The sequence below is a fragment of the Corticium candelabrum genome, chromosome 10 (genome assembly GCF_963422355.1).
Source record: "Corticium candelabrum chromosome 10, ooCorCand1.1, whole genome shotgun sequence".
NCBI classification, from domain to species: Eukaryota; Metazoa; Porifera; class Homoscleromorpha; order Homosclerophorida; family Plakinidae; genus Corticium; species Corticium candelabrum.
In genome coordinates, this window is record NC_085094.1 from 7,724,978 (window position 1) to 7,743,734 (window position 18,757).

The following is an 18,757-nucleotide window of genomic DNA, read 5'->3' on the forward strand; positions in this document are numbered from 1 at the left end:
GATACTCAAACAGACGACAGACTTGCATAAAACATTGTCAGCATTGTAAGCAATGCTCACGCCTCACAACATCAAAATCAATGACATGAGTTGCAAGGTTTCAAGCATGCCTGTCGCCTTCTTTCTGTAGATGGATTGTGGGGCACCGTCTGTGACGACGAATGGGACATGCTGGATGCAGCAGTCGTGTGTCGCCAGCTCGGCTTCGGTACAGCAGTAATGGCCGTCTCGAACGGCCGATATGGTTCGGTCAACGACGACGTTCCGATTTGGATGGACGACGTCGCCTGTAACGGACACGAATATACAATACAGGTTAACTGAACAACAAGAAATAAAGGAGCTTGAGTGTATGTATATTCAAACAACTTGTTTGGCTGTCACAGGATTGCACCCACGTGACAGTAAGTGATGCAAACTGTGCACACAGTGAAGACGCTGGAGTCGTTTGCTGTAGGTTTGAGTTTGTCTGCATCATCCAGTAGCTTGACATTACAGGATGTGCGTTGTCTCTTCTAGATCCTTCGACAAACGTGACCTTCAACGGTATGAAGAGTCTATCAGTGCATGCTGGCATGCACGTTCGCTGTAAGTAAATCTCTGAAATGTGTCCTTGCAGTGACGGTCAGATTGCGAGGAGGAACGGTTGAGAACGCCGGACGCGTGGAAGTTTTCAACGGTGAGACCTTCTGTTTGCACTCCCTTGTCTCTTCTCATTTCTCTCTCCTCAATTGCGCCTCTCCAACTGCAAACTTTAAAGACGCGCATCTAGGGTCATACACACTTTTTGTATAAAAGCAGAATTCCTTGCAAGACCAGCCTATAACTGAAAGGGCTCCTAATAAAATATATTCTATCCATGTCTATGGATTGAACAGGCTTTATTAACCATTTGAAAGTAAGTCAACAACAAGAACAACAACAGAAGGATATCCATCTCATCTTATCTAAAAAGCATCACCGGGATCATCTCACCAAAGAAGTAGAGAGATTCTGGCAACTATAATTAGAAGTCACAGTTACAAATCCATCTACACAAATATTACGAGAAAAGAAAAACGACTACTCTGATATTTCATATATTGTTAGACATCATGAATATACAATGCAAATCCAAAGCTATACAACAATACGTGTCAATAGAACTGAAAGTGTCTTTCAGAATTGGAAATCGTCTGTAACCCCTATGATCCAGTCAATGACTCTTACTACATAAAGAATTTAGAGACAAAAAGCTACACCCCTAGAGGTTTCTTACAAACTGTCTATATCTATATACTATTTATCTATATCTATATACTATCTATATCTATATACTATCTGTTATGTTGGGGAAGACTTGTACACAGAAGGTAGGGTAATACTCAGATATGTTACAAGCTAGCAACTAATGTAGTAAACAAAACAGTGTGATACTTGCTACTTATCTATATTACCATAAACCACAAAAGTATTGTATACAGACACTACATTTCCTCCCCACTAAAACTACAAGTCCAGACCCAGTCTATTTGGGAACTTTCTGGTTGTCGTGAAACGACGTAAAGGTGGAATGTGCGTCGCAGAGGTCTCTGTGGTGGTAAGAGTACTCACAGTAAAGAGGTCTCAGTTAACAGAGCAGTCTGAGTCTGTTGAGCTTCATGGCTTGCAGCTGTGCCATGATCACACCCAAATTCAGACAGAATCTGCTGTGGTTTCTCACTTCCATCTTGTTGAGGAGATAGTACGCCTTTCGAACTGTTGGTAGCTCCAGTAAATGTATAGCAGTTTCAGGTTCTTCTACCATTTTTCCTGTCTCTAGAATATGGTCTGCATGTCTACCCCATACTATACCATTGGCCATTTCCAAACGGTAAGAGGTACGGCCAGTTCTTTCTAAGACTCTTCGGTAGCACCATTTTTCACGACCATAGTAGTTCCTTGCCAATACAGACTGCCCCACTTTAAAAAGTCTAGACTTAATATGAGCATCATGGTACTTTCTTTGCTGTGCTTGTTTCTCATGGACTGCCTTCTTGATGCTAGCATGAAGTAATTCTAGTCGTGTCCAAAGACGTCTTGACAAAAACTGCTCGGATGCTGATATACCAATAGTGGAATGAGGGATGGTTCGATAATTTAACAGAAACCGAGACAACTTTTGATACAGAGTTCCCTCATCACATTGGTGAGTATTCGGCCTCACCATTAGTAGATGGGTGACGTGGAGCACTGGTGATGTGTTTTATTCCATTCATCTGAAGAAATTCCTTGAATTCTTGAGAAGTCTATTGTGGTCCATTTTCTGAGACCAATTGCTCTGTAATTCCATATCGGCTAAACAATGATCACAAAACTTCGATATTTTTCTTTGACGTTATTGATTTCATCGTTATAACTTCAGGCCGTTTGGAATGGCATCAATAACGACAAAAAACATGCTGCCGAGGAAAGGTCATGCAAATCTATATGTATCTTTTCCCGCTGTCGAGTAGGCCATGCCCAAGAATGTAATGAAGCTACTCTTGGTGCCTGGCGATTCAATTGACAACCAGCACAATCTCCGACAACCTGCTCAATCTGTCTGTCTGTTCCTGGCCACCGCACATATAGCCTAGCCAAACCCTTCATGCGTACGATACCAAGACGACTTGTATGTAACTCCTTCTTGATGTCTGGCTGCAGCGATGGTGGAATCACCAAGCGGAAACCTCTGAATAAGCAGGCACTATCTACTGTAAGTTCTTCCTTGTTGACAAGAAAGGGGCGCAGCTTAGCATCAATTGATTTAGGCCATCTTCTCTGGGGATAACGCAGAACCTTGCTCAAAACAGGATTACTTGCAGTCTCTTCCTTCAGCCTTGCTGCTGTGACAGGTAGCTTGTTGATCTGTTTGAAGTTGATGATATAAGCAGCAGCAGTTTCACTCATTTCCTCTTTCACCCTTACACTGGGCAGAAGTAAGCGTGACAGTCCATCAGCGTTGCCATGCTGAGCTTTGGGCTTGAATTGTATGTCGTAATGGTAGGCACTTAGAGTGAGAGCCCATCTTTGCATCCTCGCTGCAGCTAATACAGGGACTCCTGTCTTAGGTCATAACATGGTTGTTAGCGCCTTGTGGTCGGTTACCAAAAGAAATTTTCCTCCATAAAGATATTTGTAAAATGTCTTGACACCAAGTATAATTCCAAGCGCTTTCTTCTCAATTTGGGCGTAGTTTTCTTCGGTCTTGGTCAATGACCGGGAAGCGTAAGCAATAGGTCTCTCTAGGCCATCAGGCATGAGCTGTGCAACCAAAGTGCCAATTTCATGCCATGAGGCATCACACGCTAATTTCAGTGGTAAAGTAACATCATAATGAGTGAAAACATCGGCTGATGCAAGCCTGTTTTTCAATCTGTCAAACGCTTGGGCTTGGTCTCCAGACTATTTCCATTGACAATTCTTTCTCAATAACATATTCAGAGGACGAGCTACGTTTGCTAGGTTAGGTATGAATCTGCCATAATAGTTGACAAGGCCCAGAAATGACCGTATTCCTGCACATTCTTTGGCGTATGGGCTTATAGCACTGATGCTACTTTACTGTCGGTTGTCTCCAGTCCAGCAACGCTAATCTTTTGCCCCAAATAATCAACTTCTGACATCATGAATGAGCATCTTTTCTTCTTCAATCGTAACCCATGGCTCATGAGCCTGTCCAAGACTTTCTCAAGCATTTCATTGTGCTCTTTTACACTAGACCCACTAATCAGAGTATCGTCAAAGTAGCATGCAATGTTTGCAATTCCTTGTAGCAGCTTGTCCATTATCTCTTGAAATATAGCGGTAGCTGATAGAATACCAAAGGGTAAACGAGTATATTGAAATAGACCCCGGTGTGTAATGACAGTTACAAATTTCCGAGACTCCTCGTCCAAGAGAACTTGTTGATACGCATGTGCTGGGTCTAGTTTAGAAAACATCACATCTCCTAATAATGTTGCAAACAAATCTTCTGAATTTGGCAAGGGATGTACATCAACCTTCAGAGATGGGTTTACTGTAACTTTGTAGTCACCACACAGACGAATACAACCGTCTGGTTTAGGAACCGCAACTAACGGTGCAGCCCATTTACAGCGGCCGATACGTTCAATGATACCAAGTCGAGTCAACTTTTCAAGCTCTTTCTCAATGACCGTCTTCAATGCAAAAGGTACTTGCCGTGATTTGAGGAACCTTGGTGTAGCTCCCTCCTCCAAGGTTAAATGTTCTTTGTACTCCTTGAGTGTCCCCAATTCATTTCTGAAAACTTCAGCATACTTCTCTAGGAAATTCTACAATAAACTTCTCTTTTGCATGCGCTTGATTCCAGGCCAATCAATTCGGATTACATCTAAACAATTATGGCCAAATAAGGACGTTTCCTTCCCGGGAACCACAACAAGCGGAACGTGAGCGGTCTGGCCATTGCAACGGAGTGCTAGTATGGCTTCACCCATGACTCTAATACGCTCTCCCGTATAAGTAGAGAGATGCTGCTTTGAAGGCTCCAATTTCACGTGAGGGAGACGCTCTTTTCAGATGGTCTCAGAGATAAGAGATACGGCAGCGCCTGTATCTGTTTCCATTTCAATGTCCACACCTGCAATTTTAGCTGACATCATTAGTGATCCATATCTACCACCACGGCGAATTGTGAAAAGCTGAAGATCTTCCTTCTCGGTATCATTGTGGACGTTACTGGATTCCACGTACTTGGTCACGTTTGGCTTTCGTGGTGCGCGACAAGCTGGACTAATATGCCCTCTTTTGTGGCATTTGTGGCATGAGGCGTCCTTCCATTTGCAATCTTGTGGAAGATGACCACGCTTAGTGCAGCGGTAACATGAGTCTCTCTTGCCTGCACTGCCACCTGCATTACGTTCGCCGTTCATTCCATTGCGGGTGGACTTGCTTCCACTTCCGCATTCCAAAACGAGTGAGTTGTTTCGCCCCATCGTGAGTTTACCCACCCCTATTGGCGAGTCAGTCAAAACATCGCGCATCTGGGTAGATTGGCGCGCCGCCTCTTCCATACTGTGGGCGATGGCACTTGCTCTTGTCAACGTGAGTTGATCTTCCGTGAGAAGCTTCTTCTGACTGTTGCTGCCACGTAGACCGCAAACGAAGCGGTCGCGCAGCGCGTCAACTAAAAAGGCGCCCACTTCACAGTGTGGTGACAACTTCCGTAACGCCGCCAAAAACTCTACAACGCTCTCTCCCTCACGCTGACTGCGATGATAAAACTTAAAGCGCTTCGTGATGACAAGCGGTTGTGACGAAAAGTGTGCTTTTAGGGTAGCAAGAACATCCTCCAATTCAAGTGTCGCGGGAACTTGCGGATGCACCAGTGTACGGAGTAATTCGTACGTCGAGCTGCCCATGAGAGATAGAAAAATTGCGGATCGCCGCTCCTACTCATTGGCCTTGACGCCACTAGCAAGAAAGAATACTGATAGTCGTTCAGACCATGACTGCCACGTCGTAACTGTAGGATCAAACGGCTCCAAGTATCCAAGTGTAGGAACTGCATTCGCCATCCTCGTCGCCAGTTGTTATGTTGAGAAAAACTCGTACACAAACGTTAGGGTGATACTCAGATCGGTTGCAAGCTAGCAACTAATGTAGTAAACGAAACAGTGTGATACCTGCCACTTATCTATATTACCATATATCACAAACGTCCCGTATACAGACACTACTCTATCTATCTATATCTATACACTATCTACCTATACGTATCTATGTAAGACTTATCAGACCATGTCCATAATTATTGTCTAGAAAGCAACACGTACCAATATTGGTCGCAAGCCAGGGCCCTAGTGAGCCACGCACTGTTGTGCATTTTATGTTGCCATACATAAATTATTCATGCTGATCTGATGTGTGTCTGTAGGTGGGATGTGGGGCACTGTCTGCGACAACGGTTGGGATCTTGTGGATGCTAGGGTGGTGTGTCGTCAGCTCGGGTTTTCTGACGCAATCCTCAGTTTAACAGGAAGCTCTTTTGGAGAAGGAAACGGCAGCATATGGATGGACAATGTTGAGTGTTCAGGAGTTGAACCCAGGCTTGAATACTGCTTTTTCTCAGGATGGGGAGACAATAGTTGCGACCATACGGAAGAGTCAGGAGTTATTTGCAGTAAGATGCCACAAAGACGTGCCTGTCTGTGTCTGTCTGTCTGGTTAACTATTTTGTTCTTTCCAATAAATGTGTAGGAACTATGGCCAATGACCCTTTGTCTAACGGTATGACGTCTGATGCAGTGGTGTAGCGTAAGTGTGAGAGTCTGGCGGTAATAGGACAAGCTCTAGTCCAAACCCTTTCATATACATTGCATACCTCTAGTTTGAAATTATCAACGCTATCACAGCTCATCATACCCATAGGCAAACATCCGCTCATGAACGTCAGCGGTTTGTGATTGGCTGTTCCTTCATTAACTCTGAGCGCGTCTGCGCTAGGGTCACAGTAATACCGCTGTGGACCAACGACCGGACAATGAAGCGTGTTAATTAGCGTGCCAGATGTCGACAATCACACCTGCGAGTCAATGTGTACGTCCAGCCTCTTTTTTGCGCTCTTCATGTAACCAATAAGTACTGAGTAGTACCATGCTCATACGGTCTTCAGTTGCCCTTTTATCGTACAAGCGGCAACACGACGATTTCAAAGCAATCGCGCCAGACCCTATTTTTGCGGAAGTATGACGCGGGAAATGGGTCTGGCTACGCGAGGCTATGCACCCCATAGATACGGCTCTGCACCAGCACATCAAGGCACATCCTTGCCATAGGACATCGATGCTTTTACACTGACTTTGTTCCTGTTTGCAGCTGCTGTGCGTCTGCGAGATGGAACGACAGCAGAAAACGGGCGAGTTGAAGTCTACAGCAGTAAGTTAGATACTCAAACAGACGACAGACTTGCATACAACATTGACAGCATCGAAAGCGATGCTCACGCCTCACAACATCAGAATAAATGACACGAGTTGCAATGTTTCAAGCATGCCTGTCGCCTTAATCCTGTAGATGGATTGTGGGGTACCGTCTGTGACGACAAATGGGACAGGCTCGATGCAGCAGTCGTGTGTCGCCAGCTCGGCTTTGCTACAGCAGTGATGGCAGTCTCGAACGGCCGATATGGTTCGGTCAACGACGACGTTCCGATTTGGATGGACGACGTCGCCTGTAAAGGACACGAAGACACAATACAGGTTAACTGACCAACAAGAAAGAAAGGAGTTTGATTGTATGTATATTTAAACAACTTGTTTGGCTGTCACAGGATTGCACCCACGTGACAGCAAGTGATGCAAACTGTGCACACAGTCAAGACGCTGGAGTCGTTTGCTGTAGGTTTGAGTGACACTTTGCACGTTCGCTGTAGAGTAAATCTCTGAAATGTGTTCTTGCAGTGACGGTCAGACTGCGAGGAGGAACGTTTGAGAACGCCGGACGCGTGGAAGTTTTTCACGGTGAGACATTCTGTCCGCGTTTCCTTGTCTCTTCTCTCTTCTCTCTCCTCGGTTGCGTCTCTCGAACTGCAAACTTTATAAGACGAGCCGCTAGGGTCATACAGACTTTTGTATTAAAGCAGAATCCCTTGCAAGACCAGCCTGTAGCTGAAAGGGCTCCTACTGAATATATTCTATTCATATCTACGTATTGAACAGGCTTTATTAACCATTTGAAAATAGGTCAACAACAAGAACAACAACAGAATGTTATCCATCTCATCTTATCTTAGCAGCATCACCGGGATCATCTCACCAAAGAAGTGGAGAGAAGGTGGCAAGTATAATTAGAAGTCACAGTTACAAATCCATCTACACAAATACTACAAGAAAAAGGAAAACGACTACTTTGATATTTCATATATTCTTATACATCATGATATACAACGTAAATCCATAACAATGCAACTATAATTGTCAATAGAACTGGAAGTGTCTTTGCAGAATTAGAAATCTTCTGTAAGACCTATGATCCAGTCAATGACTCTTACTACATAAACTATTAAGAGACAAAAAGCTACACCCCTAGTGGGTTCCTACAAACTGTCTATATCTATATACTATGTATCTATATCTATACACTATCTATCTACATCTATATGCTATCTATCTATATCTATATACTATCAATCTTTATCTATATACTATCTATCTACATCTATATACTATCTATATCTATATACTATCTATCTATATCTGTACATTATCTACTTATATTTATCTATGTAATACTTACCACACCTTGTCCATAATTATTGTCTAGAAGTTAACGCGTACCAATATTGAGCGCAAGCCAGGGCCTTATTGAGCAACGCACTGTTGTGCTTTTACTGTTGCTATACATAAAATATTCATGTTGATCTGATGTGTGTCTGTAGCTGGGATGTGGGGCACTGTCTGCGACGACGGTTGGGATCTTTCGGATGCTAGGGTGGTGTGTCGTCAGCTCGGGTTTCCTGACGCAACCCTCAGTTCAACGGGAAGCTCTTTTGGAGAAGGAAACGGCAGCATATGGATGGACGATGTTGAGTGTTCAGGAGATGAAGCCAGGCTTGAAGACTGCACTTTCTCAGGATGGGGAGTCAATAATTGCGATCATACGAAAGATTCAGGAGTTATTTGCAGTAAGATGCCACCAACACCTGCCTGTGGTCTGTCTGTCTGTCTTGTTAACTGTGGTATCTAGACTCGTGTATTAGCACTCTAACTCAACAACACAACGAAGCTGCCAAACAAACTTAGTCTCTCGCACTGCGTCGGCGCCCCCGAGACGTCTCCCCCAAAACAACCCTAAACTACTACATCTCTTTCCTCTACATTTTCTAAGTTCCCACATTATTACACTACAGATCCAGTTTCTCTGGAGGTCTCGAAATCCGTGCGGAACGCCTGAGAACAGGCGGAACGTCGGCAGCTCTCGTTTCCAATTGCTGATCAACATCTGTCTCTGCTTGTTCTGTTTGCTGATGTTTGGTGACATTCGCAGCGTTCGCTGCTGTTGACAATCTTGTGCTCTCTTCTCCTTGCTGTTGGCCTACCCAATTTTGAGACTGTACTCTATCATTGCTTGTCCCCCTGGACTTTTAGTCCCGGTCGTTCTCTGTCGAACGTGATCCATGTGTCGCTTGACTGACCGTCCGTCCTCTAATCTCACTCTGAAAGATAAGAGTCCCGTTTGACTCTCAACTATGCCTGCTAACCAATCCTGGCCCTTGCCAAAGTTATGCACAGACACTGTTTGCTCCGTCTGCAGATTGCGGTAACTGCAAGATTTGTCATGATCCTTCCTTTGTTGCTCTTGTGCTTCCCTTGTCTTTCTCGCCAGATGCGGATGTAGTAAGTCCAGGCAGCTTCTTGGTCTTCGTCCCATCAGAATCACAGCTGGCGCTTTCACTGTGGTCGCGTGTGGTCTGATTCTGTACCGAAATAGAAATTCATCCAGCTTCGATTCCAGTGTTCCCTGTTTGTTTTTCATTCGCTTCATGGCTGCCTTAAAGGTTTGAACAGCCCTCTCAGCCAGTCCATTAGAGAACGGGTGGTAGGGTGCAGTTGTAATATGCACAATTCCCTTGCTCTTCATAAAGTTCCAAATTCTTGACTCGTAACGGCAGAGCCATTATCACTGACCATGATTTCAGGTAGTCCGTGGGTCGCAAAAATACACTGTAGCATCCGAATGGTAGGTCCAGTTGCGAGGAAACTCAGTGGTTTTACTTCCAAACATTTAGAGTACGCATCTGACAGTATAAGAAACCACAGCCCAAGAATGGCCCAGTGTAATGTAGTGTATGATAACGTTATACTTCAGTGATGTATTTAGCCTGCAGCGCTATAATAATAGCTTATTCTTGATACCCCACTTGCGCGTGCCAAAGACATTACATTGGTGACAGGATGGACAATTGTGTACCTACAGCCTTTGGAGGTTATGATGACTTGCTGGTATTTCTGGATCGCGTTACTGTCTGGTCACAGTTGAAGGGTTTTTCGGGAGAAAAGAAGGCTCTCGCCCTAGCATCACGATTGGAAGGGGCTGCATTTGATAGCTACCGACGCCTGTCGGTGGACGACAAAACAAGTTTTGACGTAATCGTCAGTTCGCTAAAACGTGAGTTTCTACGTTGCGGAGCAGATCGCATGCAGGCAGTCACTGACCTACGACGACGAAAATGGGCTGTTACTGCAGAATCTGTTGGTGCGTTTGGTCATGATGTTCAACGACTTGCTCGTTTATCTTACCCTAGTTTTGACGTGGATTCGGTAACTACAGTGGCTCGAGACGCGTTTTTGGAAGGGTTGCCGCATGAGTTCCAAGTTCAGCTCCGTTTGAGTGGAGATACAGCTTTAAAATCAGTGGCAGAATTAAGTGAAGAAGCACATCGTTTACAGATAGCAGGTATCGGTGAGAGAAAACCAAGCGGAACGATGCCGGCACTTTCACGTGATTTCAGTCAATCGTCTGGTTCCAGTCATTTGTCAACCGACGAAGATACACGATGTCATAATTGCCGATCATTAACATTTGACAGGTCGGCGGATGCCGATGGCGTTGGTCATGTCAGTGCGGTTGATTCGGCTTCCGGTAGCCGACAGAAGTCTGTTTGGGGTCGCGGTCGCGGTCGACGACGGAAAGACTTTGGAATGCAGAAAACATCTGGCCGATTATGTTTCATCTGTGGCGATCCTAACCATATCCGTCCCAATTATCCCCATTTGCACGATTGTCATCGGTGTTTACGTCCAGGACATGTAGCCCGTAATTGCACGGCACAGGCTCCAGTACATCGAGGTAGCGGTAAGGAAAGTCACGTTACAAGCCTGACAACTAATGTACATGGTTTCATAATGGTGACAGCTATAATTGGTAAAGAGAAATGCCCTTTCCTCGTTGACACGGGAGCTGATGTGAGTTTAATAGACTATGATGTCGTTGAGGGAAACAAGTCGGCAATGACACGGCGGGTCGCCCGCCAACCCGTAATGGTCGAAGAGGGAAGTGCAAAAGGAATGGAGCATACAATTCCGTTAACAGATGATGCTTCTGTGACATGCCGCCCTCGTAGATTGCCGACAAAGTGGAGAGCGGAAGTTGCAGAAGAGGTAAGAAATCTTCACCAACGAGGAGTTATACGTCCTTCAACGTCTGCGTTTGCTGCACCAGTATGTCCGGTAAAAAAGATGGAACTTTACGTTTGTGCATTGATTATAGAGCTCTAAATGCGAGAACTAAAGATACGGCCATTCCCACGGGAAATCTATTAGAAGCTGTTGAATCTATGGCTGGAGCACGTTTTTTTTAGTAAAATCGACTTAGCGCGTGGCTATTTCCAAATACCCATTGCAGAGAAAGATAAAGAAAAGACTGCTTTTAGTACACAATCCGGATTATGGGAATTTAACAGAATGCCATTTGGACTAAAGGGAGCACCAGCTACATTTTGCCGTATGATGAATTCAATCTTAGGTCATATGTCACCATTACAGCTAGTGCTATATATGGATGATCTGTGTGTTTTCTCTGACTCGTTTCATTTACATTTAGAACGTCTAAAACAAGTCCTTCAGACAATACAAAGTCATGGATTGAGAGTCAATGGAAAAACGTGTGAGATTGGTATGACTGAAGTTGTTTTTTGTGGATATAGAGTGAGTGCAAATGGCCTTAGTCCAAAATCAGAAAAGACAGTGGCGATTGCCAAAATTCAGAGACCGAGTTCAATTAAAGAGGTCAAGTCATTTTTGGGTATGACCGGTTGGTACCGACGTTTTATTCCGAAATATTCAACAATTGCTAAACCACTTACGTCGTTATTAGAAGGTGACAAACTTTTTCATTGGTCCCCTGAATGCAACAGTTCGTTTGTTACTTTGAAAAACAAGATAATGTCTGCTCCGGTGCTAGCTCATCCTGACCCATCTCAGATGTTTATACTTACAACGGATGCCTCAACGGTAGGAATTGGAGCCGAATTAGCACAAAGCACTCCAGACGGTGTGAGACCTGTAGCTTATTTTAGCAGAGTTCTGACCAAAACAGAAAGAAAGTATTCTACCTATGACCGTGAGTTTCTCGCTATAGTTATGGCGGTACGACATTTTCGACACCATTTGATTGGAACGAGGTTCATAGTACGAACGGATCATCGTCCCCTCCAATTTAGATCGGTTGTTAAAGACCCTTGGGGTCGAAGAGCCAGGTGGATTGCGGAGCTGGAAGAGTACTCGTTTAGTGTAGAATATATAAATGGTGAAACAAATAAAGTGGCGGACGCTTTGAGTCGTTTGGAACCTCAGGATGAGTACTGGTGCGAAAACGACATAGAATATGGTGCAGTCGACAATATAATTCCCGACTGTGCTGTGAGGTCGTTATCACAAAAATGTGTTGCCTGGGCTGAAGATGTATGGTCGGCAGATGAGTTCAGGGAAGCACAAAGGAGAGACCCGTTGCTTAACAAAGTGTACGACCGATTGAAAAAGAATATTTCTGCTTCCGCTGCAAGCTTGTCTTTGGACATGAAGCAGTTGTTTAAAGAAGAATTACACATTTCTTCAACTGATATTCTGTATAGAACAAATCCTGGAGTCGGATCACAAATTGTGGTACCATCAAAGTTAATTCCAGAGGTTCTTAGACTGGCGCACGATGAACATTTGGCAGGTCATCAGAATTCTAAGAAAACTTTGCTTCGGGTCTTGAGTCGTTTTTGGTGGCCAACCGTTCGTAAAGATGTAGAAAACTACACGCACTCTTGCACTGTTTGTGCTGAAAGAATGCCTGTCAACATTAAAGCTCGAGTACCCCTGTTGGAAAGACCGTCATCAGCAAATCCATTTGAGGTTATTGAAATGGACATCAAAGGTCCTCTACCGAAAACCGACGGCGGATATCAATACATTTTTGTTATACAAGATGCCTTCTCGCGGTATGCAGAAATGTGTGCCATACGGAGACAAACAGCCGATGAAGTTTGTGAGAAACTACAAGAATGGATTGGAAGGTATGGTATTCCCACACATTTCCATTCAGATAATGGTCCTCGTTTTGTAAGTCATGTTTTTAAAGAATTTTGCAAACAATACGTTATTCGACATTCGTTTTCAACACCTTATCATCCACAGGCTAATGGATCTGTTGAAGGTCTTAACCGCTCTCTGGGTGAATCTTTGTCTAAGATGGTTGCGTCACATCAACGAGATTGGTATGACCATCTCTTTGCAGCACAATTTGCTCACAATACAGCATACCACGAAACCAAGGGAGATACACCTTATAGAATCGTTTTCAAAGATTCCCCAAGAACTATGTTACACGTAGCAGCGGATCTGGTATATTCTGAGTCAACAGATGAACATCAACTACCTACCGTGTATGCTGACCAAGAACAGGAGAAAGTTGCAGAAATGTACGCTAATGTCGAAAGTAGATCCAAGCAGATGAAGGAAGCTAGACAACAACAATATCAAAAAAAGTTCAAAATTTTCGTAAGTATAAGATCGGTGACCTGGTATGGATAACAGCAACGTCTCGACGGTGAAGAAGTCTCGATCACTGTCTTCCAGATGGACAGGTTCCTATACAATAATTCAACCTTTGTCGGATGTCGTCTATTTGTTGCAAAGATGTCGCGGAAAGAAAGTTATTTCTATTAATCACGATCGGATGAAACCATACAAGTCAAGGCCCGTACATCTCACATCGAATGAACGATCGGAAGTGATATGTCAACCGATCGGTAATCTCCAACACGATAAGACGGATCCTGGAAGAGATAAAGGGTCCAAGGAATGGGAATGTTGTTCAGGAGACGTTGACCAACCGGAGAATGGCAGCGATGACGATATGGACCAACTGGAGAATGATAACGAAGACAGTATGGGTGAAGACCGCAATGGTGATGATGCAGTTCGAATCCAACGTCCCGTCCGCAATCGACGTCGCCCACAGCGATACGGAGATTACCTAATGGATTCTGACATTGATTCTAGTATGGACTCTGATTAAGTCTATTCGCTAATTAAGTTAATTAGAGAAGGGTATTTTAGACACTTTTTAGAGGGGCAGTGATGTAATGTAGTGTATGATCACGTGATACTTCAGTGATGTATTTAGCCTGCAGCGCTATAATAATAGCTCATTCTTGATACCCCCACTTGCGCGTGCCAAAGACATTACACCAGCAGAGTCGATATGAAATCTCGACCACGCACGTTCTGGCTGTGCCCAAGGGTGAAGAGGCGCTTTGGTGGTGATCGCTGATGCTCTTGGCATGTACCGCAAGATTTTGCTATCTTCTCTATATCAGCATCCAATCCCGGCCATCAAATGTAACTTCTTGCTAGGCTTTTCATTCTAGATACTACCGGGTGAGCCACATGTAATTCCTCCAACACCATCGGCCACGCCTTCTGAGGTATAATGACTCGCGACCCCCACAGTACGCAACCACCCAAGACACTTAGCTCGTGAACACGATTCCAGTGATATCGGAGCTCGGAGTCTACTTCTCTCGGCCATCGACCCAACACATAATGCCTGACAGTTGCCTGTTGTCCATCTCTGCCTGTCAATTGCCAAAGTTGTACAGTTGTTATCGGTCAGGCAGAAGTCATTTGCAAGATGTGCAGTGATAGCACCGATTTATTAAGATCCTCTGTCACTTCTGGTTTAACAGACAAAGGTAACCGACTGAGTGCATCGGCTTTGGCATTTGTCGTTCCTGGTCGATAACGTAGTTTATACTGATACCCAGATCACGTTATTGCCCAACTGTGCATGCGACCTGATGCTATCAACGGCACGCCCTTATTCTCTCCTAACAACGAGACCAACGGCTTGTGATCGGTAAGGATTTTAAATGCTCTTCCACTCAAGTATTGGTAAAACTTCTTCACTCCGAACAGCAGTGCGAGTGCTTCGCGGTCTATCTGCGCATATCTCCTTTTGAAAACACGGCTCCTACCCGTACGGTGAGGCATCACAGGTTAAGATGACTTCCTTCCTTGGGTCAAAATGTATCATCACTTGACTAGACTGGACAGCCTCCTTTGCTTGTCTGAACGCTTCCTTATGCTACTCTTTCCACTGCCAACGCACGTTCTGGCGCAAAAGCTGATACAGTGGAGCCATCCTAGAAGCCAGCTTCGCTAAAAAAACCGGCCATAGTAATTAATCATACCCAACAAAGATCGTAATTCCGTAAACGTTTTGGGTTCGGGTGCAGCTTGAATAGCCATCGCTTTCTTCTTGTCTGGTGCTAGCCCCTTGCCGTTGATAGTATGGCCTAAGTAACTGATTTCTTTTTGCAAAAACGCGCATTATCCAGCTTTAGTCGCAATCCCGAGTTGGCTAGCCGTAGTAGTACCATTTCTAGGTTCTGCAAGTGTTCCTCCAGACAACGTCCTGTCATTAAAATATTGTCTAAATAGACTACTGTTATGGAAATATCCTGAAGGAGAGTGTCCATTACCCTTTGAAAAATGGCTGGACCCGAGGCAACCCCAAAAGGTAGGCGTTTGTACTTGAACATCCCCAAGTGAGTATTTATGATTACCTACTTCTGCGACGTCTCATCAAGTGCCACCTGCTGATAAGTTTGGCTCAGATCTAACTTGGTGAGCAGCCGACCTCCAGCTAAAGAGTCGGATATATCATTAATCTTTGGCAATTGGTATTTCTGACAAGGGGCAGCCTGGTTAATCGTCAACCTAAAGTCACCGCATATCCTGATTGAGCGGTCCCGTTTTAGAACCGGTACTACTGCAGCAGCCCAATGAGAGAATCGAACGGCTTCTATAATTTCGTCTTCTTCCAACCGCCTCAACTCCTGTTCGAATAGCTCTTTGCACGCATATGGTACAGGTCTAGGCTTGAAAAACAGAGGTGTAGTATCTGATCTCACTGCTATCGATGCTTTTGCTCCCTCCAGTAGTCCCATCTCCTCCTTGAATACTTTCTGCTATTTGGTAATGAGGTCGTTATGTTGAATCCTTCTTTCCTCGTGTGATGTTCTACCAGTGATATGGAGGTGGAATATCTCTTCCCATTTCAGTTTTAGGGTCTGCATTCAGTTTCTACCGAACAAATTTGGACCCTTGCCTTTGAAAATGATGCGGGAAATGGGTCTTGCTACGTGAGACAATGCACCCATATATAGGGCTCTGCACCGCACTTAAAGGCACATCCTTGCCATAGCACATCGATGCTTTTACACTGACTTTGTTTTTGTTTACAGCTGCTGTGCGTCTGCGAGATGGAGCGACAGCAGAAAACGGGCGAGTTGAAGTCTACGTCAGTAAGTTAGATACTCAAACAGACGACAGACTTGCATAAAACATTGTCAGCATTGAAAGCAATGCTCACGCCTCACAACATCAGAATCAATGAGATGAGTTGCAAGGTTTCAAACATGCCTGTCGCCTTCTTTCTGTAGGTGGATTGTGGGGCACCGTCTGTGACGACGAATGGGACATGCTCGATGCAGCAGTCGTTTGTCGCCAGCTTGGCTTCGGTACAGCAGTGATGGCAGTCTCAAACGGCCGATATGGTTCGGTCAACGACGACGTTCCGATTTGGATGGACGACGTCGCCTGTAACGGACACGAAGACACAATACAGGTTAAATGAACAACAAGAAAGAAAGGAGTTTGAGTGTATGTATATTTAAACAACTTGTTTGGCTGTCACAGGATTGCACACACGTGACAGCAAGTGATGCAAACTGTGGCCAGAATGAAGACGCTGGAGTCGTTTGCTGTAGGTTTGAGTTTGTCTGCATCATCCAGTAGCTTGATATTGCAGTATGTGCGTTGTCTCTTCTAGATCCTTCGACAAACGTGACCTTCAACGGTATGAAGAGTCTATCAGTGCATGCTGGCATGCACGTTCGCTGTAAGTAAATCTCTGAAATGTGTCCTTGCAGTGACGGTCAGATTGCGAGGAGGAACGGTTGAGAACGCCGGACGCGTGGAAGTTTTCCACGGTGAGACATTCTGTTCGCACTCCCTTGTCTCTTCTCTCTTCGCTCTCCTCAATTGCGCCTCTCCAACTGCAAACTTTAAAGACGCGCATCTAGGGTCATACACACTTTTTGTATTAAAGCAGAATTCTTTGCAAGACCAGCCTATAGCTGAATGGCTCCTACTAAAATATATTCTATCCATGTCTATGGATAGAAAAGGCTATATTAACCATTTGAAAGTAACTAAACAACAAGAACAACAACAGAATGATATCCATCTCATCTTATCTAAAAAGCATCACCGGGATCATCTCACCAAAGAAGTAGAGCGATTCTGGCAACTATAATTAGAAGTCACAGTTACAAATCCATCTACACAAATACTACAGGAAAAGAAAAACGACTACTCTGATATTTCATATATTGTTAGACATCATGAATATACAATGCAAATCCAGAGCAATACAACAATACGTGTCAATAGAACTGAATGTGTCTTTTCAGAATTAGAAATCTTCTGGAACACCTATGATCCAGTCAATGACTCTTACTACATAAAAAATTTAGAGACAAAAAGCTACACCCCTAGTGGGTTCCTACAAACTGTCTATATCTATATAATATCTACCTACGTATATCTACACTATCTATCTATATCTATATACTATCTGTTATGTTGGGAAAGACTCCTACACAAAAAATAGGGTAATACAGAGATCGGTTACAAGCTAGCAGCTAATGTAGTAAACAAAACAGTGTGATACCTGCTACTTATCTATATTACCATAAAACACAAACGACTCGTATACAGACACTCATTTCCTCCCCACTAAAACTACAAGTCCAGACCCAGTCTATTTGGGAACTTTCTGGTTGTCGTGAAACGACGTAGAGGTGAAATGTGCGTCGTAGAGGTCTCTGTTGCGGTAGGAGTAGACACAGTAGAAGTGGTCTCAGTTAACAGAGCAGTCTGAGTCTGTTGAGCTTCATGGCTTGCAGCTGTGCCATGATCACACCCAAAGTCAGACAGAATCTGCTGTGGTTTCTCACTTCCATCTTGTTGAGGAGATAGTACGCCTTTCGAACTGTTGGTAGATCCAGTAAAGGTATAGCAGTTTCAGGTTCTTCTACCATTTTTCCTGTCTCTAGAATATGGTCTGCATGTCTACCCCATACTATACCATTGGCCATTTCCAAACGGTAAGAGGTACGGCCAGTTCTTTCTAAGACTCTTCGGTAGCACCATTTTTCACGACCATAGTAGTTCCTTGCCAATACAGACTGCCCCACTTTAAAAAGTCTAGACTTAATATGAGCATCATGGTACTTTCTTTGCTGTGCTTGTTTCTCATGAACTGCCTTCTTGATGATAGTATTAAGTAATTCTAGTCGTGTCCGAAGACGTCTTGGCAAAAACAGCTCGGATGCTGATATACCAATAGTGGAATGAGGGATGATTCGATAATTTAACAGAAACCGAGACAACTTTTGATACAGAGTTCCCTCATCACATTGGTCAGCGATCAAGGCATTCTTGAGCGTTTGAACAAACCGTTCGGCCTCACCATTAGTAGATGGGTGATGTGGAGCACTGGTGATGTGTTTTACTCCATTCATCTGAAGAAATTCCTTGAATTCTTGAGAAGTAAATTGTGGTCCGTTGTCTAAGACCAATTGTTCCAGAATTCCATATCGGCTAAACAATGACCTCAAAACTTCGATATTTTTCTCTGACGTAATTGATTTCATCGTTATAACTTCAGGCCGTCT